Below are 27,098 nucleotides of genomic sequence, written 5' to 3'. Positions count from 1 at the left end.
ACCAGTATACCTAAAAATATACGGAAGACAACGGGGAAAAGAAAGTCGAAATTTGAAGGGAATATTAATCTGAAACATTCTTTGTTTTTCTGCCTCATATTTCATTATCCTGCTTCTTTCTTCTGCCTTTTTTTGTCCTTCTCTTCAGCGTGTACGTGTAGGCATGGCAGGACGGTGGCTGAGGTAATATGTTATAGGATTTGATGGTCACACAGCTGTGGTTATGAAGAGTAATTTAGTCTGTGATATAACGCAATATAGTCCGCTGAAAGTCAATGTACGTTTGGGAGGAACATGTCACCTCCAGCTTCATTGTCGAAGAGTAAGCCAAGCACGAAACTAGCCTGAGGCACGTAGCTAGCAGAACCGCTTCTATTCAGTTTTCTGCCTTCTTCACGCTGGTTTCTTGCTTGGCTTATTCATGGACCTTGAGGATGGAGGTGACATGTTCCTCCCAAACGAACGTTGACTTTCAGCGGACTACGCGGCGTTGTGTCTCAGAATGTGTAACTGTTTGGGGTAACTTGGTGATACATGCGTTATAACGTGCATGCAGCTGTAACTTCGGATTTGAGATTTTACCCTCTCGTGTATGTTGAATTTGTTGCAGCGTGTCGGTGTATATTTAAGTCGCCATCATCACAGTGACAAGAACATCCTTATTTATTTTTGGAATGCACCCACCTGAAATATCGGCTGGGGGAGTCTGTTTTCCTTCTTCCATGCAGATGATGTGTCTGTACCTTAATAAGGTCTCTGCTTTAATAGTCGATATTGCTTCAGTTTGCCTTCACAATTATCGGACCGTTTTTAATCTGACTATAAGTGACGTTTAATGGCTATAGAGATTTGTAGAACACATGGATAAAACCTAATCTAACTGCATTTATGATGAAGTTTAATATAAAAAGCAAAACATGTTTTTTAATGCAGTTAATTATATTTTTGTCAGTTATTTTATGTTCTTTGTTTGTTGCAACTTGAAAGTGCTATAAAATAGTGTGAGCCGGTAAGAAAAGAAGTTACTTAGCTCTGAAATAAAAACAACCAACTCATATTATGAACGAGGTTTGAAAAGTGTTACAAGATAAGAAAAAGATAATTAACATTTTCGGGTTTCGGATGCATGCAGTAAACCCTGCGTTTTCAGTGTACTGATAGTTTATTGTTTCCAGTGAAATGCCTTACCTCAGGACCTACCTGAGTACGAATCTAGGCAAAGTACACGTAATATAGACCGCCTCTGTGGTATAGTGGTCAGAGTTCCTGGCTACCGATCCAGAGGTCCCGGGTTCGATTTCCGGCGCTACCAGATTTTTTTCTGAGAAGTAGTGGGTCTGGAACGGGGTCCACTCAGCCTCGTGATGATAACTGAGGAGTTATTTCAAGGGAATAACGGCTCCGGTCTAGAAGACCGAAATCAACGGCCGTGGGGATTCGTTGCGCTCACCACGCTGCACCCTCTATCCGAAAAAGTTGGCACTCACTTCGCCGACAAGCGGCGGTCGCTCGGTCGGTATAGTTTGCTTGCGGGCTAAAATCACAAAGTTTTTTTTTAATACCAGGTATAGGAGATGCAATGAATCAGTGCACCTGGCATACTTGACTAATCCAGTCAAACATCTCAGTTTGGACATTTCTCCCATCTGGGTACCCTTATCAGCAATGAGGTTACCAATTCACAGAGATCAGTATGATGTGACAGATTATTCGTGGTTTTCTATAAGTTTTTAGTCCCGAGTGTTAGCTTTTATTCCATAGACTGCGCTATCGGTAGGCACAAAATGGTTTCACAAATTCTCCATTTATTCCTTTGCATTGGTCTTCATGGACTTGGTTTGTTGGCTCGGTTCGGGACATAACATTTCCGCCTCCCTTTCTATCTTAGTTTCAGGTCTTTGCTCTCTTTACACAATTTCCATTGAATATTTTCCTGTTATCTTCGCTCGACAGAGCCTGGTATCAAATATGTATAGCTGTAGTTATACACACACATGGTTTGTGCAGTGATTGAGGTTAGCCTTGTCTAAGGGACCCAACAGAGCAGGTGTCTCCTTCTCATCTGAGGACGGAAACAAATTCAGATTCCGAAACGCTGTGTTCTCTCGCTTTTGAGAATACCGGGCGATGAATAAAAGCCCAAAACTCAGTAATTCTGAGAGTTATACACCATCATCAGAAACTTGTAGAAATTGGTTAATGATCGTAGTAGCATTTTTATGACCTAGGACGAAGAAAGTAACAAGAGTCTGGAAAATATTTCTCAGTGAGAACCTTTGTAATTTATGTTCAGCATATTATGGCGTCTAGTCTAGAAAACCGAGATTAACGGCCGTGGGAAGCCGTTGTGCTGACCACGTGACACCCTCTATCCGCTAAAGTTGGCACTAACTTCGCCGACAAGCGGCGATCGCTCGGTCGGTATAGTTCGCTTGCGGACTAAAGGCCACGGAGGAGGATGTTATGGCGTATTTGCTCAAAACAAGGACTGGATGCAGAGAAACAACCGTTGCTAGGTAATGGCCCGTACACACACAGCAGAGGAATGCGTCACGTACGCTGTGACGTCAAGCAACAATAGAAGAGGTGTTTCAAGCGGCATTCTCTGTGGGTCCGCGCCGCGCTCATTGTTACACAAATGTGCTGTAAACACATCTCTGCAGCATTGAATCTACACGCAACAATAGAAGAAGCGATATTTTCTGTAGGTTCCGTTCCGTGGCTGTATAACGAGGATCTCACGGAACTAGAATTAAAATTGAGTCGAATTTCCGGATTTTGCAGTTGGCATAATGATTGAGATGAACTGGCAAGAAAGGAATTAGGCTGTGCAAAGAAGACTTCATGTGCGATTTGATGTTACAGGGAGACTGTTGTAAATGTTTCCAGGAAACGGCTAGTGGAGAATGTAATAGACTGAGGACATTAATGTGCATAACGGTGAATTGTGAGGTGTTGAAATAGCTATAGCGTTGTAATTACGTGTAGTTCCGAGTGCTATGTATAAGGTGTAAGGAAATCCAGTTAGCCAATCCGAAACCCGTCTCTAAGTCACGCACACCCCCTGCACGTTACTATTCGTAGTAGGATGACTAAACCAAGGAGGATGTAGTAGGCAGAAAGCATAGCACGCATGGGAACGGTACAGATGTATATAAAGTTTTAGCCGGCAAATTTCAAAGGGAAAGACTGCTTATGAGACGTAGGCATAGTTGGAAGAATAATATTAAAACGGATCACAAAGTAAGAGCTACGGACGATGTGGACGGGATTTATATGGTTGCGGACAGGAAACAGGCGGGCTCTTTCACACATTGTAATGCACTCTCGGGCTCGCTTAAGGGCGGGAAATCTGTTGCTGTGTTGTCGACAAGGCCTGTTGCTCGTAGTTCGTGAAGAGCTGAGCTGCGTGGAATTAGTGGCGAACGCTTGGCTAGCGGCCACTTGAAGGGAACAGACTGACCAGTTGGAGATGGAGGGATGCCCTTAGAGAGGACGTTAAAGGAAGAGCTGGAGTGATGTGGCTTGGCAGACGATGGGTTCAGTGGAAAGCCGGCTTTTGTGTCGGCGTTGTTGAACCCTCGAGTGGTCTAAATTTGGGAAAGATGCTGTCTTGATTTACTCTGAGCTACTCTCTTGGAGATCTCCTCGAGGAAATGAGGAATTACACAGACATGGAATCTTTCGAAGATCGTAGGGAACTAAGGCAGTTGATCTATTTATATGTCTAATAATCAGGGCCCGGATTTTGATGACATGTCATCTTTTTTTCCTTGTATCCTATGCGATGCTCTTAAATATATAATTCTCGGATATGAGCTGCTGGTTACAGAAATGTAAATTTTATAGGTATTTTTTTTGACATTTTTAGGTTTAAGGTAATTTTTTGGTAAATTTTTGGACTTTTAAGGGTATTTCTTGTCATTTTTGGCCATTTTAGGGAATTTTTCTTCATATGTTTTCTGAAATGTGAATAACATGGAAGCGAAGTGTTCTTTCTTTTCTCCTTTAACCTTTAAAGACTGATTCTTTTCCAATCTAAATATAAAAAATTCAGTTCGTACCTCACAGAAAACACATTGTGTCTCCGTTACAAGGACCAACCGGTTAATGCTGTTTAGGAAAACATCCGATGCTTATTGTGAGAACCATATGAAACAAACAAACACACTGTGTGCGCAGAGTGGAGAATTCCAGTATGTTAAACCAGGTCGTGCATATAGTAACCATTAGGCTTTAAAAGGTTAAGTCATTTTTCTGGATTTTTCAGTCATTTTATAGGTGTTTTTTTTTAATATTTTCAGGTCATCAAAATCCAGGCCCTGCATTTTACATTTTTGGGTCATATTTTAGGTCATTTTTTCTGGATTTTTTCAGTCATTTTATAGGTCATTTTTTAAATATTTTCAGGTCATCAAAATCCGGGCCCTGCTAATAATCTTCAGTGTTTGCATCCTGCTGTGTGTTATCATATATGGCATTCTAAAGTATCAGTCAGCACAACGATTCTGTAATAAAAAATCGATACTATTGCATTAGTATTCGTTTATTTGTGGAAGTATTGTTACATGTTTCGAAGCTATCGGGTCATCATCAGGAAATCGTTACATGAATATGTTACTTGTTATTGGATTATTTATCGATATGGATCCAGATCGGTGATTTATATATTTTCTTTCGGTTTGCGTTATAATTTTAACTGTTAAATTCAAATTATAAATTTCGTTTAAAATAAAATAAAAATATAATTCCTATCAGCATAGATAAGATACAACATAACCCACTAAATAGTTCCACCATAGTCACTGATATTGTTGCGAAGAAATAATAGAATACGTCATCACGCAGAACATCACCACACAGTGATATAGATACATTAAAGCATTAAAAAGAACAGCGTCGACTCCCAGGGTGGCCCCATCCTGTACAACATACATCATTTTACGCCAGAACAGAAGTAATAGAAGAACTTCAATTTTAAATTTTATTTTTAATGATAATTTGAATTTTAAACGAAATAATACGTCGACAATTTGCTTTCAGATATAGCAATAAATTAAAAAGAATAACACCGACTCCCAGGAAGGCCCCATTCTATACGACATACACCATGACGCCAGAAAAATAATCAAAAGGATTATAAATTTTATGTTTTATGCAAATAAGAATTCAATTTTTTATTTAATTTTGAACGAAATTTATCATTTAAATTTAGCATTTAAAATTGCAACGTAAATTTATAAATCAGCGATCTGGATCCATATTGGTAAACAATCCAATAATCAGTGACCTGTTCGTGTAATGATCATGTGATGTCGACCCGACAGGGTCGAAACGTGTAGCAATACTTCCACACAATAAGTGAATACTAGTACAGTAGTATTGATTTGTTTATTATAAAACTGATGTCCTGACTGACACATTAAGAATACCATATGTGCCTAATAATGCACTTCCATAACGTAATTCCAGTTGCTTTACTCCTTATTCGATCCTTGAAGCTACGAACAACCGTCCCGAGACAAATAATTCGAAACCTTTATATGGGAAGTACCGTATTTACGCATGTATAGGCCGCACATTTTTTGCCAAAAATTCAAGAGGAAAACTGGGGTGCGGCTTATATTCGAAATATTCGAAATCACACTTCATTTAAAAAAAATTATATTCGGAATATTTCGGAATAATTACTGCTCCTGAAATAATATTCCAAGAAAATTATTTTTTCTATAATTTCTGTCTGAAAATTGTGCTGCGGCCTATACATGCGTAAATACGGTAATTTAAACTTGAGGAACTAGCCTTCAGAGATTAAATACCGTGCCTGAAAGGTATCAGCAAGCTAAAAATCTAATTTTTGTACAATTTATATAAAGTGACACACATTTGATTCCTGTTTTACATTTCAGGCAAGTTCATTAATAACTGGCATGTTTACATGTGGACTTGCGTTGCGAATTTGGTGCTCTTTATGAAATATAACGTCGTAAGGAAAAGTCACCAGATCTATTTCAGTTTAAGAAGCTCATTTCTTTCTGTTCTAGGGACACATTAACATTTTTTTCACCTTACTCCCTAAAGCGCGGTAGTAACTATCACCTGCTTTAACATTTAAGAACTGTCCGTTTTTATGGTTTTTTTATTGCTAGTGGGGTGTGACTAAGTCCCTTGTACTGCGGCCACTTCTGGCCTATTGTACCAGCCCCAGATGATAGGTGAGGGTGATTGTGGAGCAATTTGCGGAATGAAGATTGGCAGGGGAAACCGAAGTACTCGGAGAAAACCTACCCCAGCGCCACTTTGTCCACCACAAATCCCACTTGACCAGACGTGGGATCGAACCAATGCCGCCACGGTGATTTATGGGTTTCCTTTTGTTCCTAGAATATATAGCGATTATTTCCCTTACATCATTTTTGTAGTTGAGACGCATCGTGTTTTTTTTTTGAGTACTAGATACTGAATTTAAAATATTTTTTTATACTGTGTTATAACTTTTCAGAGGGTCAAAATAGATGTTCCTTGTAATATGCGACGCATGGGAGAACAAGATTTCTTCTTGCTACGTTCCCAGCGAACATTTGTGAAAATACACCTATTAGCATCGTAATTTCTGAACATGTGTATCCCCACATGTAGCAACTCGCGACCCGTGAAATACATTTTCATAACATTTGATATTGGGGCGTGCTGAGAAATCTTAATTTACGCTTTACAGTTTCGATTAGAATCGGACAACAGAAAACGGGCGAGTGACCCAGAGACCTACGTGCTCTTTGTAGTGAGGGGTGGAGTCCAGTTGGGTCCACTCGGCACGGCGGCCACTGATTGGCCTATTATACCTGCTCCGGGTGATTACGATGATGGAGAATTTGGTGGAATGAAGATTGGCAGGGGAACCGAAGTATTCGGAGAAAACCTGCCCCAGCGCTGCTTTGTCCACCACAAATCCCACTTGACCAGACCCGGGTTTTAACCGGGCAGCCGCGGTGGGAACCCAGCGACTAACCGCTTGAGCTATGGCGCGGCTTTAATATCGAGGGTAACTCGCTATATGTTTACTGGAGGAAACAATATTTAGAATAAAATCTGCAGAGAAAAATGGAACACTATATATGCGGAAGGCTAATTGGATTGGTCATGTTTTACGCAGAAACTGCCTTCTAAAAGAAGTTATCGAAGGAAAGATAGAGGGGCGGATAGAAGTGACAAGAAGACGAGGAAGAAGACGTAAGAAGATGCTGGATGACCTTGGGAACAGAAGAGGATATTCTCATTTGAAGGAGAAAGCTCTAGATCGCATTAAGTGGAGGAATTGTTTTGGAAGAGACTGTGGACCTGTCGTCTGACAGATTACTGATGATGATGATGATGCGTATAAACTTTTCTGTAAGTCGTGTGATTTTCCAGATAATTTAACGTAACTGATTTCTATCTTGTGTCACTTCATAACTGAAGAAGTCTATCGGGGCAATAATAGAGCGAACTGTCCTCTCATTTCCTAACTTGTTTATGTTGACACCTGTCCACCATTGACCGCCATGGTGGCAGGTTCCGAACAGTAGGTCTACAGTTTTAACAGGCTGGGATTTTGTTCCCACCCTATCGTGATGAGGGTTGTGATGTGGGGATGGGTGTGTATTGTGTATGGTCACATCGCCACGTTCAACACAGTTGATTAACTAATAATCTCGCTTGTATATAATGCATGAAACAATCTGTTCGAAGGAAAACATGTCACTTCTGATTATGATCCAGTTACCGCCTCATAATGGAGTAAGACGTGCGCATTGTTTGTACGCAGACTTTCAGTTTCTCTGTCGCCACAAATGCTCTACCGAAGGACTTAGGGTTCTTTATTTACCCTCTTTACACTTAGTACCACATTTGGTTGACTGATTGATTGACTGGATTTGTTAAGCAGAGACAGACACGGAGTTTCGCCGAATACAGCGGCCACGCTGGAAAGCTGGAGTTGTGAATTCGAATTCCACCCAAAGCATGGATGTCTGTGTGCGTTTATTCAGTGTTTGTGTTGTTCTGCGTGTAGGTAGCGACTTTGCGACGGGCTGATCCCCATTCCAAGGAGTCCTATCGATTGTGTATAGGATTAAGAACCCGAAAAAGCGGCCAGGGTCCAACAGAAGCATTGTAGGTCCATAGGTAGACAGACAGACAGACAGACAGACAGACCCTGAGTTTCGGTGTTCTACATTTGAGACCGAGGAGAATGGGGTCTAGGCTTGTGTTCTGGAGGTGTGCATTCCGACTCTCGCCCGGGACACCCGCTCTCCTGACCGAGGTGTCACGTTTTCCTGTACCTCCGCGCAAGGTCGAGAATAATTCCTCGGTTAGGCCACGTCCGCTTCCTTCCAGCTCTCCTTTCATACTCATCATCAGTTATAAGCGGCCTCCGTAGTCTAGGGGTAACGTTCCCACCTCATGACTCAAGGTACGCGGGTTCAAACCCGGCGGAGGTCGTGGAATTTTTAAGGGCGGAAAAATTCAGGGAACAAGTCCTCCGGGAGGGACTTTAAGCCGTGGGTCTATGAGACCTGTGAGCAAAATTAGGCAACAAGTTTCTCGCCAAGTAGTTTCCAATGCCTCTGGTAGATGGGGGAAATATCAGGTACCGAGGGCCGACCTCGTTGGCTGAACGGGGCTGATAGCACGCACCAGTACCGGTAGGGTATGACGACAGTAGAAATTAAAGGGGGACGCACAATGGACCAATAACTGGTCTAAGTGCATGGGGAAACCCACCCCCTCTAATAATAATAATAATAATAATAAATATCATCAGTCATCAATCATCCTACCATTCGATACTGTGGTCTACATACTGACAACATAAAATAAGGTTATATATCAGAGAAAACGGAGCTTTTGCAAACAGGCCTGAGATTCGTTTTGTGGTATGCACTGTCCTCCCAACGAAGAGAAGACGAGGCAGTTACCGCTGGTACTCTTCAAGATGGGAACGTCAGCATGACTTTCAGACACCTCATATTGTTGCTGTCGGTACACTGAGGCTCCGTATGTCCGTAAATGTGTAGCCGTTATAAAACGTTACTGAGTATTTGCGTCTAGAATATAGTCGAGGCTCCGATTGTGGCGAAATCTTATCTAAAGGAGCGGTTTGTGGACTCACGAAGGCCTCTGCTCGACTCTGAGAATTAAATACAAGAAACCCTAAACTTGAAACTGCAGTGTTATTAAATGACAAATCTAATTTTTCCAGTTTTCTATGGGTATCTTTCACATTAAGGGAAGAGCGTAGATTGGGACTGTTCTACAAAAGAAAAGGGCCGAGGAGAATAATTGGATCCAAGAGAGAGGAACTACTAGGAAGATGGACTAAATAATATTTACTCTTTATCACATTATTATGATTGTCAAATGAAATAGGGTTATGAGATGGCGACATATAGCATACACGATAAGTGCTTTAATTAATTAATTCATTCGTCAGTAAACTGTCAAGACGACAGGTCCACAGTCTCTTCCAACGTAGTTCCTGCACTTAATGCATTCTAGAGCTTTCTCCTTCAAATGAGAATATCCTCTTCTGTACCCAAGGTCATCCAGCATCTTCTTATGTCTTCTTCCTCGTCTACTGGTCACTTCTATCCGCCCCTCTATCTTTCCTTCAATAACTTCTTTTAGAAGGCAGTTTCTGCGTAAGATATGACCAATCCAATTAGCCTTCCGTTTTCTTATTTCGTGTAGGATATTCCTCTGCTCACTGACTCTAATTAACACTTCTTCATTTCTCACTTAATCGGTCCAACTGATCTTTTCCATCCTTCTCCAACACCACATTTCGAAACTTTCCAGGTGTTTTTGATCTACTGCCCTAAGTGTCCAAGTTTCAGCCCCATACAAAGCCATGCTCCAAATGTAGCATTTCACTAGTTTCTTTCTCAAATTTAAGTCCAGTTTGCTGGTAAAAAGATAAGTACATACAGAATATTAAATCGGAGAGCACTTCTGAGACCTGAAATTATTTCGTTGATACAGATAAAGTTGTCCCTGTGCTTAACTAATTATGCACTACGCCCTGAAGACGTATGGGGTAGTGGATGTATAGATCCACGTTTTGTTGACCTCGGCACTACCTGGAGGTGAGTGGTCAGCTACAGTCCCCGGCCTCTTTACCCCCTAGGTAAGAGACCCCGGTACCCAATGAATAGGAGTCTGGGTGGGCCCCAGAGCCGGTCTGGACGAAGTGGAGAAGATAAAATTCTTGACCCTACCCGGACTCGAACTCCGACTCCTCGCTCATCCAGCCCGTCGTCAGTCGCAGTACTGACTACGCCATCGCGGCTTATCTTATTTGGTAGGATAGCATTAAAATGAACTGAAATAAACAGGGTATGAGGGTGTGGACTAGTTTGAACTGGTTCATGGTAGCCTTTAGTGGCGGGTTCTTATGGACGCGGCAATGATTATTCCAACCCCCTAGAGCAAGATTTACAGTGTCACGACATTACCCGTCTTTTATGGGACCGAAAGGTTCATTGCTATGTTCACAAAAGCCTAGTACTTGGTCTTATTGTAACAAATCCAATGCATGCATGTACGTTTTAATATTATCGCCATATCTCCGACTACATTCCTCCCTTCAGGTTTTGCGACTAAAATTTGAGTTTGTCATTTCCTTCTTTCTTGTTATAGATCACTTCCATTTCATCCTCTTTGGTTTGATCACGCTAGTAATAACAGGCTGTAAGTTCACATAGCGGGTCACGGTAGCCGAGCGGTCTAAGGCATGCAGTGTCTTCGCTCGCTCCGAAGCCGGGATCGTGGGTTCGAATCCCACTCAGGGCATGGATGTTTGTGTGCTTTTTTCTGTGTTTGTGTACAGGTAGAGGCCTTGCGACGAGCTGATCACTCGCCCAAGGAGTCCTACCGTATGTGTAAGATCTAGAAAAACCGAAGTGAAACGGAGAGTTTCATGGATGTAGGCCTAGGCCCAAATTGGGGCTGTAGAGCCACAGAAAAAAAGTCCAAATAACGAAGTTCCTCATCATGTAGTTTTCTCCATCATACTGATATTTTCTCTCTCTTAGGTTCACATATTCTTCTCAAACGCCCTGTTGTCAGACACCCTCAATCTGTGTTTCTTCTTTGCGATAAGGTCCCAAATTTGAAACCCGTACAAAACAACGAGTAAAGGTATGCATAGTTTTGTTTAGGTCAGCCTTCACGTGGTTAGTGACAGAAAGACCAGTGCTCCTGAGCCAAAAGGTAGTCATATGAAGCCTTCAGGCTGTTTCCGATTCCTTCATCAGTATAATTTTGGATGGAGGCTGTTTTTCCAAAGTACTTGAATTTGGATTGCCTCCTTGAATGATTTATTAGCTATCTTGGTACATAAAGGCGAGGAATTTCTTGATCAGCTGTGCAGCTGTCAGATTCTGTAATATGAATGTGCTTCATATAATACGTCGGTTGTTAGTTCATTGGTGACGTACTTCCCACATGTGCGATTCTGTTGTCACCAGCGCGACCGCCTCTCGATATCTGAAATGCCGGAGGTCGCTGGTCTGGACAGTGAATCGTGACGCGACTTAGTCCGTGTGTACTTCCGTATTTCCCCTTTCTTTACCTATTTACTCCCGCCATTCGCCTTTCTTATTCGCTCGATATTTGTTTAGACATGAGAATGTGGTGGGGATTGTACCTTCGGGTGTTTGATCCCCGTTTCCAGTATTTCAGCCGTGTTAGCACGCACTTTGCAGAACTTTAGGCAGCATCTCCCACTGCCCCAGTCCTTAACTACACGTTGCTGGAACGGTATGCCTCGTCGGTGTAAAGCTGTTCGTAAGCTTCTTTTTTACAGTGTCCATTCAGCATAACTGTAAACCGTTCAGAACCTTTAGTCGCTGGGCATGAAGAGAGTTTGACTCCTCTGCAAGGCTAAACTGTGGATAATATTCGCTCTACCTTCTTGCTAGCCGGAATATTAGAGGTGTGCTTCCGCCGAAAATCTAGTGGTGGTGATTGTTCATGTTATGGTCTTACGAGTTGCGACACCGTGTAGCCAGACACCGCGGTTTCGGTTGAACCTGTTGCCTTCATCTTCAGGCTTGAGGTTTGTAGGGCAAGATCTCGGTTCGATTGTAATGCCAGAATGTTATTTATCATTACACGAGGGAACTGAAATTGTGAGAAAGCTGGGGCTTTTCGGGCCATAATATGTGTTTCGTCACAAGACGGGATATTGATTAATGAGAACTCGGAAAAGACGGCCCTTTGCAGGGCCCCTGCATACGGGAAGTGAGGAATCATCCCTTCTTCCAAGGCCCGGGCAGAAGAGGATCGTCTCAGGTGGAAGTAACTGCCTTGTCCTTCCTTTGCTTCCGGGGATGATGAAGAGGCTTCAACGACCTGCTCTGGGAGGACCCGTCCTACCCGTCTAATATCTATCTGTTAATGAATCTGTGTTTCAGGCACTGAGATAAATGCAAAGATTGGCTGTAAATAAGGTTGAGCGTCATTAATTCAAGTAGTGACTTTAGTCTTGTGTGTTCATAACTGTAAAGTTCGCACGTGGGAGTTCTGCCCCCATTTCGATACACGTTAAATGAGATTGTAAACAAGCATTGGGTTTGCATGGTTACTTCATTATTGTTCCTTGAGTTTGTGTTTTCATTGTTCCACTGATGACGATGAATGATTAACATCCCCCACTCTTACTAGAAGCGTTTAGAGGCGGGGGGCAAACTCGGTCAATGAGCGGGAGAATTTCTGCGAGGGATAAGAGAAGCGGTGTGCATTGTTTGAAACATCCTTGAGGTTACGTCATACCGTGAATAGGCAAAGTCCTGTTCATTCATTGAGATCTCCGGTAAGGTGATTTCTGTTCCCGTCTGCTCTTGAAAGCAGAATATAGTAAATTTCTGATAATGTAACAACTCGTGTCGCTATCTGATACTGATCCATCCTCGAGAATGCTTTAGATGTAGTGCAGGAGGAAGAATTTAATATGAAGATTACTGTATTTTGGGATATGGCTTCGTGCCTATCAGACTACACGGCGTCACATGCCGGTCACCGTCATGGGAACCTCAAATCATGCGGAATTAAATGTGATGATAATGAGTTGCTGTCATTGAAATCAATATTTCTGGAATTTCTCTGTACTATAATATCGATATCTTTAACTCTACACTTTCAGGGCCATTGATATTCTAAAGTAAAGTACTACATTTTAAAACCACGTTAAATAAAAATGTAGATGCCTTTGGATACATACATTAATTTTGAACTGTCATATGAAGGGACTTCAAACTGCAGCAGTTCAATAAATGTAAAGATTTATCTAAACTTTGTTTTGAAAAAATTAATGATTGAAAAATGCAGAGTCACCGACAAAAGACACGAGATTAGATTTACCAGCTGCTATATCAGTCTGTACATTGTGCTTATTTATACAGTACTGGATGTAGTGTACGGTAACTGCACGCACAAATCTTTATGAAGCGTTTCAACATTGAAAAGAAAGACATTTGCAGAATAGTTTAATTTGACGTTCTCACAGTGGCTAACATTATGGGATGTGGCACCTATGTGGCTTGGTGGATAAGTGCGAACATTTTGGAGAAACATGTACCCTTATGATGAGGGTAGGATGTTTCTCCGAAACACGGGTACGTGTCTACCAAACTATATGAGGTCATTTCCCACAAGACGGTAAGCTTAAGAATAATTTAAGTTTGATTTATTTCATTTGAAAACTTAAGTTGTATAATGCTTGTGATAGATAGGGGCTGGATAGTTCGAATAGTTCCACACGCACACACACCTCTGTATATGAAACCGTGTGGCCCCTGTATATGTGTGTGTGTGTATATATATATATACACAGAGTGTCCCGCAGGATGTCCATAGCTTGACCACGCGCTCTTGGGATGATTTTCAGCCGAAGAGTCCCAATGAACATGGGTCCCATCAGCCATGGTTTGTGAACAAAATGAGAACGAGGATTCTATAGCATTTGCAACTTTCATACAAGTGTTATTTTCATTTAGTATTAGGTTACATTATTCCTATTATTATCATTACTACTACTACTACTAGTAGTATTAGTAGTAGTAGCACAAGCAACAGTAGCCCAACGCTACTTGCATTACGTACATATAGAGCTACCACTGATGTTGAAGAAGTTCCGTTGCTAACCAGGCATGAGATGTGACTACAGCAAGATGGTGCGTATCCTCACTTTGGTAGACAGATGGCTGCATTTCTGAATCCACACTTTCCAGATCGTTGGATTGGCCAATGTGGTCCAGTTGCTTGGCCAGCGAGATCACCATATCTTTCGCCTTTGGACTAGTCACATGAAGTTTCTGGTGTATGCCGTCAAGTCAAACAGTAGCACTGAGTTGCGGAATCGAACAATGGACTCCTGTATTCCCATCAGAAATGATCATGACTCTGACAAGATGGAAGTTACTTCAACTGCACGAAGGGCTCATCTGTGCATTGGAAATCAGGGTGGCCATTTCGGCTCATGTAAATAACGTGTTTTAAAATTAAATTCAGATCTAATCTAAACTTAATACTACCCCATAAGCACCAGCACCACCACCACCAACAACAATAAAACAACAATAATAGTGATAATAACAATACAACTTAGAATTAAATGGAAATAATGTGAAGACTACAAGTGCAGTAAAGTGCTCATTACGATTTTCTTCACAACTGCTGGTGATCGGGCCCGTTTCAGCTTACCTTCTCCACTTAAAATCACCCCAAGAGCACATACTTACACTATGGACATCCTTCTGCGGGACACTGTGTAATCAGCACAACATTAAGGCTATGGGGGCATCTTCTGGGAAGTACGCCATGAATTAGTTCCATGTTCCACTGTCGTCCTGAAGAGTAAACCCTGTTACGATCTTGCTGCTTCTGAAATCCTATTCTAAAGTTTATTTCTTAGACAAATAGCCAGGCTCTTAAAGTGTTTGCTTACACTCTTCAAACAATCCAGTCTCTCAATCGTTTATGTTCTAATTCACTTCGGCATAAGTACTATGAAGTCTCAGAAGGTAGTTGAGTGATACTCAAATCGTCTTCCTTGAAGCGTGTCTCTCAGGGCTTCAGTGAATGAATTGTCAGTAGACTGTGCTCCTCTCTGGCCCTCAGAGAACATAAGCCGACGTCATTAGACACAACATGGCGCGCGGTTCCTGAGCAAGCCCTCAGATGCAAGACCCTGTAACGCATTCGAAAAACAAGGCATTGTTGGTATGTCCATTCAGTTGATTTATGAATGTGGTTTTATTTAAATTCGTTTTATATTTTGCGGTAGAAGTTCTCGGATTTTTCTTAACTAATTTTTTTATTGCTAGTGGGGTGGTACTAAGTTCCTTGTACTGCGGCCACTTCTGACCTATTGTACCAGCCCCAGATGATAGGTGAGGGTGATTGTGGAGCAAGTGGTGGAATGAAGATTGGTAATGGAAACCGAAGTACCTGGAGAAAACCTGCCCCAGCGCCAATTTGTCCGCCACAGATCCCACTTGACCAGACCCGGGATCGAACCAGGGCCGCCGCGGTGGGAAGCCAGCGACTAACCGCTTGAGCTATGGCGAGGCCAACTAACTTAACTCCATTGAGTAGAGCCAGCAGCAGCCTGCAGTTGCTTAGCCACTCAAGATATTCCCAGCAAGTGTGTTTATTGACAACTTTTAAAATAACGAAAATAATCAGTAGCTATAGCAGTTTTTTAATTGGTTCTACAGCCCCCTTGGGCCCTGGCCTCTGATTTTTTCAGGTTCCAGATGTGGCGTCACATTCCAGAGGACCACAGTCTTACTACTAATCGCCACGAGAATCTAAGATATTAATTTAATGAAGTTGACAAAATAAAAGTACGGAGTCTGCAAAGTACTCTTGTCTACAAATCTTAACAGTTTTCAAGGCATCTGAGAAACTTCTTGTTATATGGAGCGTAGGCTTTTAGCCTACTTTCTTTATTTTGAAAAAGTAAAATTAGGCTTGCGATATCACCTTCTTGTGTGTGTGTGTGTGTGTGTGAATGCCTGAAGCAATCTTTATGAAACTTGGTATATATATTATGACACCAGACCCCATCTCAACGACGTAATTCATAAATCCCTCCCATGAGTAATACCGACATCACAGCCTCTCAAATTTCTGAGGCCAAACCTTAATATTACTTGATCGTTCTGCAACAATCTTCATGAACCTTGGTGTGTACATTGTATATCATGCGATATGAAGTCATCTCAACGGCATACATCATCAGTTCCTCCCATCAGTAATACTAACATTGCAGCCTCTCAAATTGTTGCGGTGATAAATGTAATGTCACTTAAATGTCTTAACCGATCGTCTTGAAACGTGTAACGTGTATCATGCTACCTAAACCCATTTCAAAGGCGCACTTCATAAACCATTTCCACCAGTAATACCAACATTACAGCCTTTATAATTTCTGAGGCAAAATCTTAATATTCCTTCAACACCTTTACCAATCTTCATGAAACTTGCTATCTATACCATATTATGGCATCTCATTGGCGTACCTCATAAACCACTCTCATCAATAATACCAACACTGCAGCCTCCAAAATTGTATCGTGTTGTTGACTTTATTACGCGTAGATACTAAAGTTTTCTTTATACGTGTAACAGATACTAAAATTACAGTGAAAGAAAAGTAGAGCAGTTAGTTCTTCCCAGAACTTTTTGTTGTGCTAGTGGTGACAAGTGTTTCAGTTCAAGTTCCCCTGTTTCCTGTTTCGAGGGATTATGTATCTAGTCGAGACAATCAGTGGCAGACTGAGGTCCCCTTTAAGTTCACAGTTTTTGTGGATTTCTTCGTCCAGTTCAGTATGTTTAGCACTTGAGCATTCGCATTTAGTTTGCAGCTTGTGGTTCGGTGTATTTGTGATTTAACTGAATGTCATGAATATGATGCCATTCAAACAGGCTGCTTATTCTGTTTTGGTTAACAATTTATTTTCGTCTACTTTCCCACGTTGTAGCCACGTAGCAGCCAGTATTATAAATATGCATGACAATTTTACATTTTTATTGATGTCAAGTTACCGAAACTGATGTCAACAGGAATTGCATAATGAGGAGCTTCATAACTTGTACTCTTCGCCAAATATAATTAGAATTATCAAGCTAAGGAAGATGAGATGGGCGTCGCGTATGGCACGCATAGAAGAGACTTGGAAGGGATACGGGGCTTTGGCAGGAAAAATCAGAATGAACCATACCGCTAGGAAGACCAAGACGTAGGTGGAAGGATAATATTAAAATGGATCTTAGAAAGATGGTACGGCCTGGATTAATCTAGCTCAAGAGAGGGATCAGTGGATGGCTCTTATGAACACAATAATGAACCTCCGGGTTCAATAAAATGCTAGGAAGTTCCTGGGTAGCTGAGCGACTGAGGGCGTGGAACTTAGCTCCGTAGAGTCAGTTAATTAGCCAGATGTCAAGGAAAGCAGTGCTTCGGCAGTAGACGTACCGATTTGGACTGCTGTGATTGAGAGGTTCCGGTCAGTATACTTGTGCCTGCATGACTCTTATCTGTAAAATGTGGGATCTTGAAGTGAGATAAACATAGGCAAGGGTAATAAGGAAAAGTAAAATTGAGAGCCCTGGTAATATTGTCGTCAGTATCGCTTGACAGCGCTTCCGTTCTGTTACGTCACCTTGTGATGCTAGGCAGTTCACGTCTTTCGGACTATGAGCGAATATCCTGAAGTGAACTTTGTCGCGCTGGTAATGTAGACAGGTGTTATTAATTTCTTAAAGTCTTCTAGGCCGGAACGACGCATAGGAAGTTTAATTTTCTTCTCCGCTACATAGAGTCACACACCGTGAAATAATCCATTTCTTATATATGAGGCAGTACGAGATACGAATAAGGTTCGCTGGGTTTTACTTCTGGCTGTATGTTGGTAGGCTGTAGGGCATGTCCTTCAGCAACAATGTACGGAGTGATACAGGCGTCACGAGAGGGCACCGCGAAGTTGACAGGCCGCGGAAGAGGTGGGAGCGGAAGGGGCCCAAAATAGTCCTAGTGGCTGTAGTGGATGCTGGTGCCGTGTGCCATAAATAGTGGTCACTACCCTAAGAAAACACTCTCTGACAATGAAATAGGCTTGTTGTTAATTTAAACGTTCTTTCCCTCAGTAAATACATATACTTGCACCGAGCAATTGCCGATCACAGCGGCCGCGCTGTCTAAGGCATGAACTCTCTTCGCCTGCTCGAAAACCGGGATCGTGACTTCGAATCCCACGTCAGGCATGGATATCTGTGTGCATTTATTCTGTGTTTGTGCTGGACGGGCTGATCCCCCGTTCAAGGAGTCCTACCGACTGTGTGTAGGCTTAAGAAACTGAAAAAGCGGCCAAGGTGCAAAAATGGGCCGTGGAGCCATAGATAGGTAGATAGACAGCATCAAGTAATTTTCGTTACGCTTGTGAATCGTGAGAGATATCCTACATGCCTGCCTGTTTACCTAACCAATTACATAGAACAGACCCTTATCGAGAAATATGCAGTCGATCACCAGTTGAAGAAAGTCCAGTGGCGGCTTTTTGTGAACACGGTAATGTAACCGTCCTTCTTCGGTTCTGCTAGCTCCGGTAGAGCAATTCGATTCCTCTCAGGGCGTGTTGATTGGCCACGACTTGGGTGATTAGTGGGGCTTTAGGCGCAGGGAAATCACCACAACACCAATTAACTGTGTGGAGTCTTTATTAAATTTGCACTAATTAAATAGAAACGGCCCGTATTGGTACACTTCACAGATTCGTGGATGTAGGCGTACTTACTGTTCTAGGGACGCACACTTAATAGTTACCACAGGGCGTGTTTACGGGGATCCGAACACGTGTACCCCCGGTGAACGTAACTTTCAAAGTCCTTCTTGCCAAACACCCTCTGAATGGTAAATACTTGCCCTGGTTACTCAAAATTCGGGCAAAGGACCTCCCACTTCAGACGATGATTGGCTGGACCGGGCAGACTGGGAGGTTGCTTATCATTCTCCTCCAATTAGGAAAGCGAATATCCACTAGTGTACAGTTTAGGGGTGAACTTTGCCACCTGCTGCGTGGCTGTCAAACTGAGATTTTGGGTTAGCAGGAAACGACGCTGCTAAATTTATGACTTCCCCTTCAAGTTTAGAATTTCTAAAGAACTCGGCCTTGTTTCACGCATTAAATTGACTGATTTACGAAAGGGCAGCTGGCTTCAAGCTTGACCCAAGCCACTTGCTGCATGTCTCAAGGGGGAAAATTCCAAATTGTGAGGCGAAAGTGAGGAATTTCACAAAACTCTGACCATACACAAACATCAATTGACCTTCCCATAAACTGGACAGTTACAGTAATGAACCTTCCTATTCACCAAAATTTGATTATGCCCACAGATTTAGTAATACTTCCCAATATTAGACGTCATAGAAATTGGCTCAATGGGTTTCGAGTTGTTCGCTGCGTATAAACGGATAGGCACTCCCCAGTGTTCCGAACGGCCTGAAAACTGTGTCTCCGTATAAATGCGCGTAATAAGGAAGTTTTAATAAGCACGAGTGAACTATAGGAACGACCTTTCAGTAACAAATTAATGTGAGCTGTTGGAGCTGTATTTTGATTTGCGTCACTTTAGTGTGCAAAATAAATGCAATTTAATTTGAACTTGTAATTAAAATAGGACGCAGTTACAGCTTTCGGCTTGGAACGAAGGTTGTGACGAGATGGGTGATAACGTTATATGTTTCGCTCACTAAAGGTTTAATGTTAATTGTTGTGACGTACACCAACTTTCATTTAGGAAGATCCCCGGCCTCCAATGTGCAGAAATGAAACACTGTGAAGTCCCTTCCGAGCAGGTGGCATAGTGAGGGAGGGCAGTGCTGCTAGCGTTGTCTCTCTCGCACCCTCCCCTCATGCTGTTTGAATTTGTCTGTACTACGATGTAATAGGGAGAAAAGAAAAGCATCGGACGCAGCGTCTTTATTGCTGTGCTTCTAGACTACGAAATGAGATAAATTGCATTAAATACGAAGAGGACAGCTACAGACCTTGAAGTAATTATAAACCTCTCTGAGCGACGCCCAGATATTGTGACATTAACACTTAGAAACTTGAAATTATATTAAAAGTGAGTTCCAGCTCACAGAGAACATACTGTGGCTCCACTACAAAGACCAGCCACTTAATGGTGTTTAGGAAAATAATCTCTATATATACCGTGTATCATAGTGGACAAAATGCAGAGCTTTTTAATGTTGAGTTATGTAGTACATATAGTAACCACATCCCGTGAAAGTGTAACGGCAATTTTGGGGCATCTGGATAGACATTCACACATATACAGAATATCAAGAAAAGTAAGGACAAGGAGTTTCTCTTGTGAAGCTAATTGTAGCTCAGCTAGGAATGAAATTGCTTGGCATTTATGAAAACCGAAAGTGCCTTATCGTGCTCACAAGAATCCGCCACTGATATCTCCCCTGAGCCAGATTATCTCACTCCACATAGTTACATCCTGTTTTTTCAAGATTCGTTTTAGTATTGTCTACTCTGCATCGCGTAGGTCTCCCAAGTGGCCCCTTACTTTCAGGTATACAAGCTTAAGTTTTGTACCTGTTTTTCATGTTTATCTTGCATGATAACCCCCCCCCCCGTCATCCTTCATTTGATCGTCTTAATAATATTCGGCGAAGAATACAACAATTAAACTAACAAAAAACAAACAAGAGTTCAGAAATTCAGTGTTCTCAACCAACGATGTTTGCTGAATGATACAATTTACACGGCGAATGGATCACTAACACACATTTAAAATGAGGCAAGCCTGTTTGTTTCCAGGTCAGCAGGCCTACTTTGAAATTGATTTATAATAAATATCGCCGAATCCTCGACATTAATTTGTTACATGTGCCACAGCAAGCCCAGGCGACTGCATCGTGTGTCTCATAGAGAACAGCTGACAGGCTGATTAACTTCAGCGTGGACTTTCTTACAGAAACACACAGCCAGAGTGGAACCTAAGGTTCTTCTCCTGCTTCATGTGGAATCAATACTAGCCCGGAAGACGACTGCCCTCACTGGGTTTGCGTCGTTTTCCTCAGTTCCTCCAGAAAGTGCAGGAATAGCGTTTTAAAATTGGCTACCAGCGTTTCATTTCACAACCTTTCAGATTCATTGTTTTGCAACCAACCGATCATAACGTTCAGTGGTGTAGCTTAGCAACTGAAAACGTCGTTAAACAAATCAGCAGTAAGGAAATATAAGCAAGAGTGTAAATGTATTAATTTGTCACCTTCACAATTGAATTTATTATTTGTACCTTCTGAACTCTTGTTGAATGTCAGCTATACGTAAAGCAAAAAGTTATTAACCATCACGCCATGAAGATGTATGGGGGAGTGGAAATATATCTCCACCATTCTTGACCTCGGCGCTGGTGGAGATAGAACTCCCGGTACCCGTTGTGATGGAGGCTGGGTGGGCCTTAGAGCCGGTCTGGACGCTGGGGAGAAGATAAAGTCTCTTGAGCCTGCCGGAAATCGAACCCCAATCCCTCAATCATCCAGCCTGTAGCTTGTCACTGTAGCGGCTGAGCTATCCCACCTCACATTTGCGCTTCAGATCCTGAACTTAAAGCTACGTGTGGTCCACACGTCTGTTATTGCCCAAAACAAATCTGACATAATGGATTGTATCATTTGTTATGTTCGTAGCTGCTATATGAGAGACAGAAAGCTGTGACAAGTAAATGTTATAGATTTTAATACGTCTCTCATTTGATGTGCTGCACCAGGTGTTTGTGGGTGCGGCTGAAGTTCAGGTTGAGCTATACTGGACTGACACACTCGAAAGCTGCACTCATGTGACAACTTCTGGCAAGCAAAATTCCATCCGGATTGCAGACGCGCCGACAAACAGGCGAACAGCCACTACGTTGCCGCTATACCTGTACATTGATTAAGGAACTCGGTGGAAGAGACTCACAAGAAATCCCCTAACCCTGAATGACATTACATTGCACTGTTCGTGAAATTCGACAGCAGAAATTTGGAATTTAGTTTGTGTGTTACGTCGGCCATAACATGGCGATGGTAATGACTGTAATAACCAGCATGAAACATAACATATTGGACAAATGTATTCAGCACCATCTGTTGCCCTTTTCTGTTCTTGTTTTGACAGTTTTTTTACAGCTTGATTACGTGGTCATTGAATATTGTAGTGTTTCTTGCATTTGTATACAGAAGCAGTTTTGGAAATGTACAGTTCAGTCACGTTTATGCATTTTTTTTTTGCTTAATTGTTTCGTAAACCGCAAGATTTGTGGAAGAAATCTATTGGACATAAAATGCTTTATTTCTCTATATAAATTTTATTCGAAACATTTTTCCCTGCGATAAATATATAATCAATTATGTATGACATACAAACACAAATGCTCGTAGATCGTCATGTAATGTCTATCTTAATTTTGTCCGAATGGAACAAAAATTGTGTGTCGATATATTTTAATACGAAATTTAATGAAAATCCATTGAGCCATTCTGTAGTTGTTGCATTCGGATATGCGGACGGACGAACAGACAGAGAGACAGATGAAGCTAACAGATGCGTGTTTGCAACTGTTCGCTCCGAACACACCGAGAATAAGGAAAAGGGGAACCTATGTGACATTGCATATCAAATGTTCCTTCGATTATATAGGCATGGGCGACCAAAGGATGCATGAGGCTTTTCGGACTGCGGAAGTGACGAACGTTTTGTACTACAATGCATTGCCTGGGTCAGTTGATGGCTATTAAGTTATTTTTCCATCAGCTGCAGATGGTTTATAGTAAGGCGTCAGATGGGAAGATGGGCAGTGCAGTGATGTACTATTTCAAGGCCCTTTCCGGTAATTCAGCTGGGGAGACCATGAAAACCATGAACGGTTTATCAGCGCTCCCGGTAATCAGCTTAAATGCGTACGGAACGCTTGCGGCCTACAAGCCTAGACCTATGCCTAGGCCTGTAGGTGGTTTTGAGCCTGGGATGCATGTACTCCGAGCGAGGTAAGGGTTAATTGAAATGTGGGCCTATTTCATACATTGTCAGGACGTGAAAACGTCTTTATGGCTATGTTTCTTGGGACGTTTCGTCTGTGCGTACTCCGCGTACACCGGTTCAGAAGTCGACTGAGGTTTCAGTCCGCAGTATGCTCTGTATATTTGCTTTGAACAGTTGATGAAGATCAATATATGGGCCTGCCATAGCTCAAGCGGTTAGTCGCTGGCTTCCCATCGCGGCGGCCCGGGTTCGATCCCGGGTCTGGTCAAGTGGGATTTGTGGTGGACAAAGTGGCGCTGGGGCAGGTTTTCTCCGAGTACTTCGGTTTCCCCTGCCAATCTTCGTTCCACCAATTGCTCCACAATCACCCTCAGCTATCATCTGGAGCTGGTACAATAGGCCAGAAGTGGCCGCAGTACAAGGGACTTAGTCCCACCCAACTAGCAATAAAAAAAATAAAAAGACCAAAATATGCCACTCCTCAGCTGTTAGTCTGTAATCCAGGACTGTTAAGTTTTCGTCGGTCGAGAGTCGTGAGACATTGAAATACCTCGTGTTTGCTGCCTGCGCGCAGTGTCTGTGAGATGGCTCGTTGGGAAATCGAAAACAATACTTGTTCGCCGTTCAGTTGGTACAGCAACTAGACTGCGGGCTGGGCCACCGAAGAGTTGAGATTCGATGCCCGGTGTGGTCAAGAGATATTTCTTTCAGCAGCATACAGACCGCAGGATGAAGCTGACCACTCACCTGCACCTGGTGCAGAGGTTAAGAATACGTGGAGCTATACTTCATCTCCCACATACGTTCTCAGGACTTGGTAATTAATTAAGCGCAAGAATACATTTCTTTTTGTCTGTATGGCAGACTTTTCTTTATGGGAAACAGCTTACATGAACAGTGAATCAACAAGGCTTTCGGCAGAACTCATTAAGCGTACTTTCCTTGTGCTCAGGTTTGGAATCCTACAAATCCTGTGTTGTTTATGTCCTCTTGGTGTATCCAGCTCCTCCTGCGGATGTTTCTATCGATTTTTACATCTTTTTTTTTTCTTCAGAATCGCAGTTCCTTACAAAGAAATTCGCCATCAAGGCCAGCTCCTCCTGTCGGATCTTTCATGTCTACAGCCTTTCGAGTTCCACGAAAGCACTTTTTACGCATTCGTCTTCTATCCCTATTCAGAGTGAACGAAACCTCAGCTAAATGACTTCTTAAGACGTGTAGGCCCTACACGTAGCTTTAATCTGCCCGCTGACATTCTTGGCGTACATGATATTTAAAAATTCCGTTCTTGGCCTACAGGAAAATGTGCGTCTCCATTTCACACACCGACTGGTTAATGCTCTTTAGGAAAATGGTCGCTCTTTATTCTGAAAATCATACTAATACATATATACAGTGGGTTAAATGCAATTCTTGAATATGGAAATAGTTTATGCTTGCAGAAAATATATTATTTTAAAGATTTAATACTCGTGTATAATATTTTGTTGAGTGTTTCAAGAGTACACACCGTACCCAAAACGTACCGAGAAAATGAAAAATCTACGAAACCGCTATAACGTCTGTTTTGTTGAATATTCGAAATAAACGTAAACCTCTATTTTTAAGCGATTCACATTTCTCATTTCCGAACTGTAGAACTAATTTTATAATTAGAACTAGTAGTTTAAATTAGAATTTGTTTAGCGAATTTGTTTGTAGTTCCTATCGGTCATACATAAACCATACTTTACGTGAATCTGAGTGGAACTATACTCTCTTCAAGGCGGCTTACCGCACACAGAATTATTGCATATAAAAAGCACGTCTTGCTAAGACAAGTAACTTTTATCAGACACAAGGAAATATAAGGAGACTTATTTCTTACTTCACCTTTGCGTCAGTACACAGATGTAGCTTATAAATCTGCGATGTGAAATTTTCTTTTTTTCTTTTTTGTATATAGTGATTTTATTTTTTTTTATTTGAGGAAGTTTATTGAAAGGGATCTAACTTTACGGTTAATGATAGGCGAAGTTGTCCTTTAGCTTAATTAAGCGCCACGCCGTGAAGTCAGAAGGGGAAATGGAGGAAGGGCTGCACATAATCTGAACGTCTGCACTAGCTTCACGAGCCGGCCGATTTAATCCCGACGGAAGAGCCCCTGTTAATGATTGCATACAAGCTTGTTGGGCCCGAAATCATTTCTGAAAGAAAGAAAAATCTCTTGCCGTTTCCGGGGACGGAACCACGACTTCTGTATCCTCCAGCCCTTAACCTGTCCATATACTTACCCTGTAGCTATTTCGTTTCGTGCGTTATGTGATTCAGAGCACAGGACGTTCATTCTCCTCGCATCTCCTGAAAGCATAAGGTTGCACTGCATTAAAACGGCCCCCAATGCAGGTTAGACTACTCGACACGACCGTCTCAGGGGCTCCGAGCTTTCTGAGGGCGTCTTGGTTTGGGGAAGCAGTAAAACGCGTGTTAGCAGTGAGATTTCAGGTTCTGATGGTGGTGTCTGGTCTGCTTTGGTTGCGCTGCCGTTGTTTTCCAGCTCGGTATGTTCGTCTTTAGTTTAGTTAGACGATCCATCTATATAAATACTCGTATTTTTAACAAACAAAACCCTAGCAAGGCGCCGTGAAATGATCTATGAATAAATACTACAAGCTAGATTGTTTTATGAACCAGAATCTTTCCATGCACATTGAACGCTTCTTTCGTTAAAATACGTCTCATTTTGTATGCGATCGCAGCGGCAAAAACTGCTTTATTGCGCCTGTTAGCTTGTATCTCCTTTTGTCTGTCCCCGTGTAATGTCTCGAGAACTGCTGACTAAATTTGCATTAAACTTGATTTGGGGGGGGGGGTTAACTAAAATTTGTCAACTAGTTATCTTAGTTAAAATCAGAACAGAGCTGTAGTTTACACCTCTTTTCCCTACAGAATTGTAGTGTTTGACTTCGAGCCACGATACGACTCTTGACCATATTTTAATCATATGTTACTGTCATTTACAGTTTATAAAGTTGTCCCCCTCTTTGTAAAGAAGAAGGGTCTGTTACTGAAAGTAAGTGCCACTGCTGCATCTTAACATACCACAAAACACACTCATCATTCCACTGTAGAACGCAGTCATCACTACATTACAGAACACAATCATTACACTGTGGAACACAATCATCACTACACTATAGAACGCAATCATTACACTGTGGGATGCAAGCATCACTATACTGTAGAACGCAATCATCACTACACTGTAAGACACAATCATCATTCCACTGTAGAACACAGTCATCACTACACTATAGAACGCAATCATTACACTATGGAACGCAATCATCACTATATTATAGAACGCAATCATTACACTGTTGGATGCAAGCATCACTATACTGTGGAACGCAATCATCACTACACTGTAAGACACAATCATCATTGCACTGTAGAACACACTCATCACTACACTATAGAACGCAATCATTACACTATGGAACACATTCATCACTATACTATAGAACTAAATCATTACACTATGGGATGCAAGCATCACTATACTGTGGAACGCAATCATCACTACACTGTAAGACACAATCATCATTGCACTGTAGAACACACTCATCACTACACTATAGAACGCAGTCATTACATTATGGAACACAATCATGACCACACTGTCGCACGCAGTCATCACTACACTGTGGTACGCAATCATCACCACGCTGAGACGCAGTCATCAATTCACTATAGAATGCAGTCATCACCACATTGGCACGCAGCCATCACTGCACTGTGGTACGCAGTCATCACTCCACTATAGAATGCAATCATCACCACACTGCGCCACGCAATCATCACCACATTGGCACGCAGTCATCACTCCACTATAGAATGCAATCATCACCACACCGCGGCACGCAGTCATCACTCCACTATAGAATGCAGTCATCACCACACCGCGGCACGCAGTCATCACCACACCGTGGCACGCAGCCATCACTACACTGCGCTACCAAAATTCCT

The 27,098-nt window shown here is 42.1% G+C and overlaps 1 long non-coding RNA gene across 1 annotated transcript in view; it reads left to right on the top strand.

Annotated features, from left to right (window-relative positions):
* The window catches only part of LOC111871020, a 524,678-nt gene that overhangs the window by 41,395 nt on the left and 456,185 nt on the right, over positions 1-27,098 (top strand). The gene's annotated exons all lie outside the window — the stretch shown is intronic.

This window comes from Cryptotermes secundus, unplaced genomic scaffold, assembly GCF_002891405.2.
Source record: "Cryptotermes secundus unplaced genomic scaffold, Csec_1.0 scaffold1606, whole genome shotgun sequence".
NCBI lineage: Eukaryota > Metazoa > Arthropoda > Insecta > Blattodea > Kalotermitidae > Cryptotermes > Cryptotermes secundus.
Note: the sequence above shows the minus strand (reverse complement) of the source record. Positions and strands in the feature narration are given on the sequence as shown.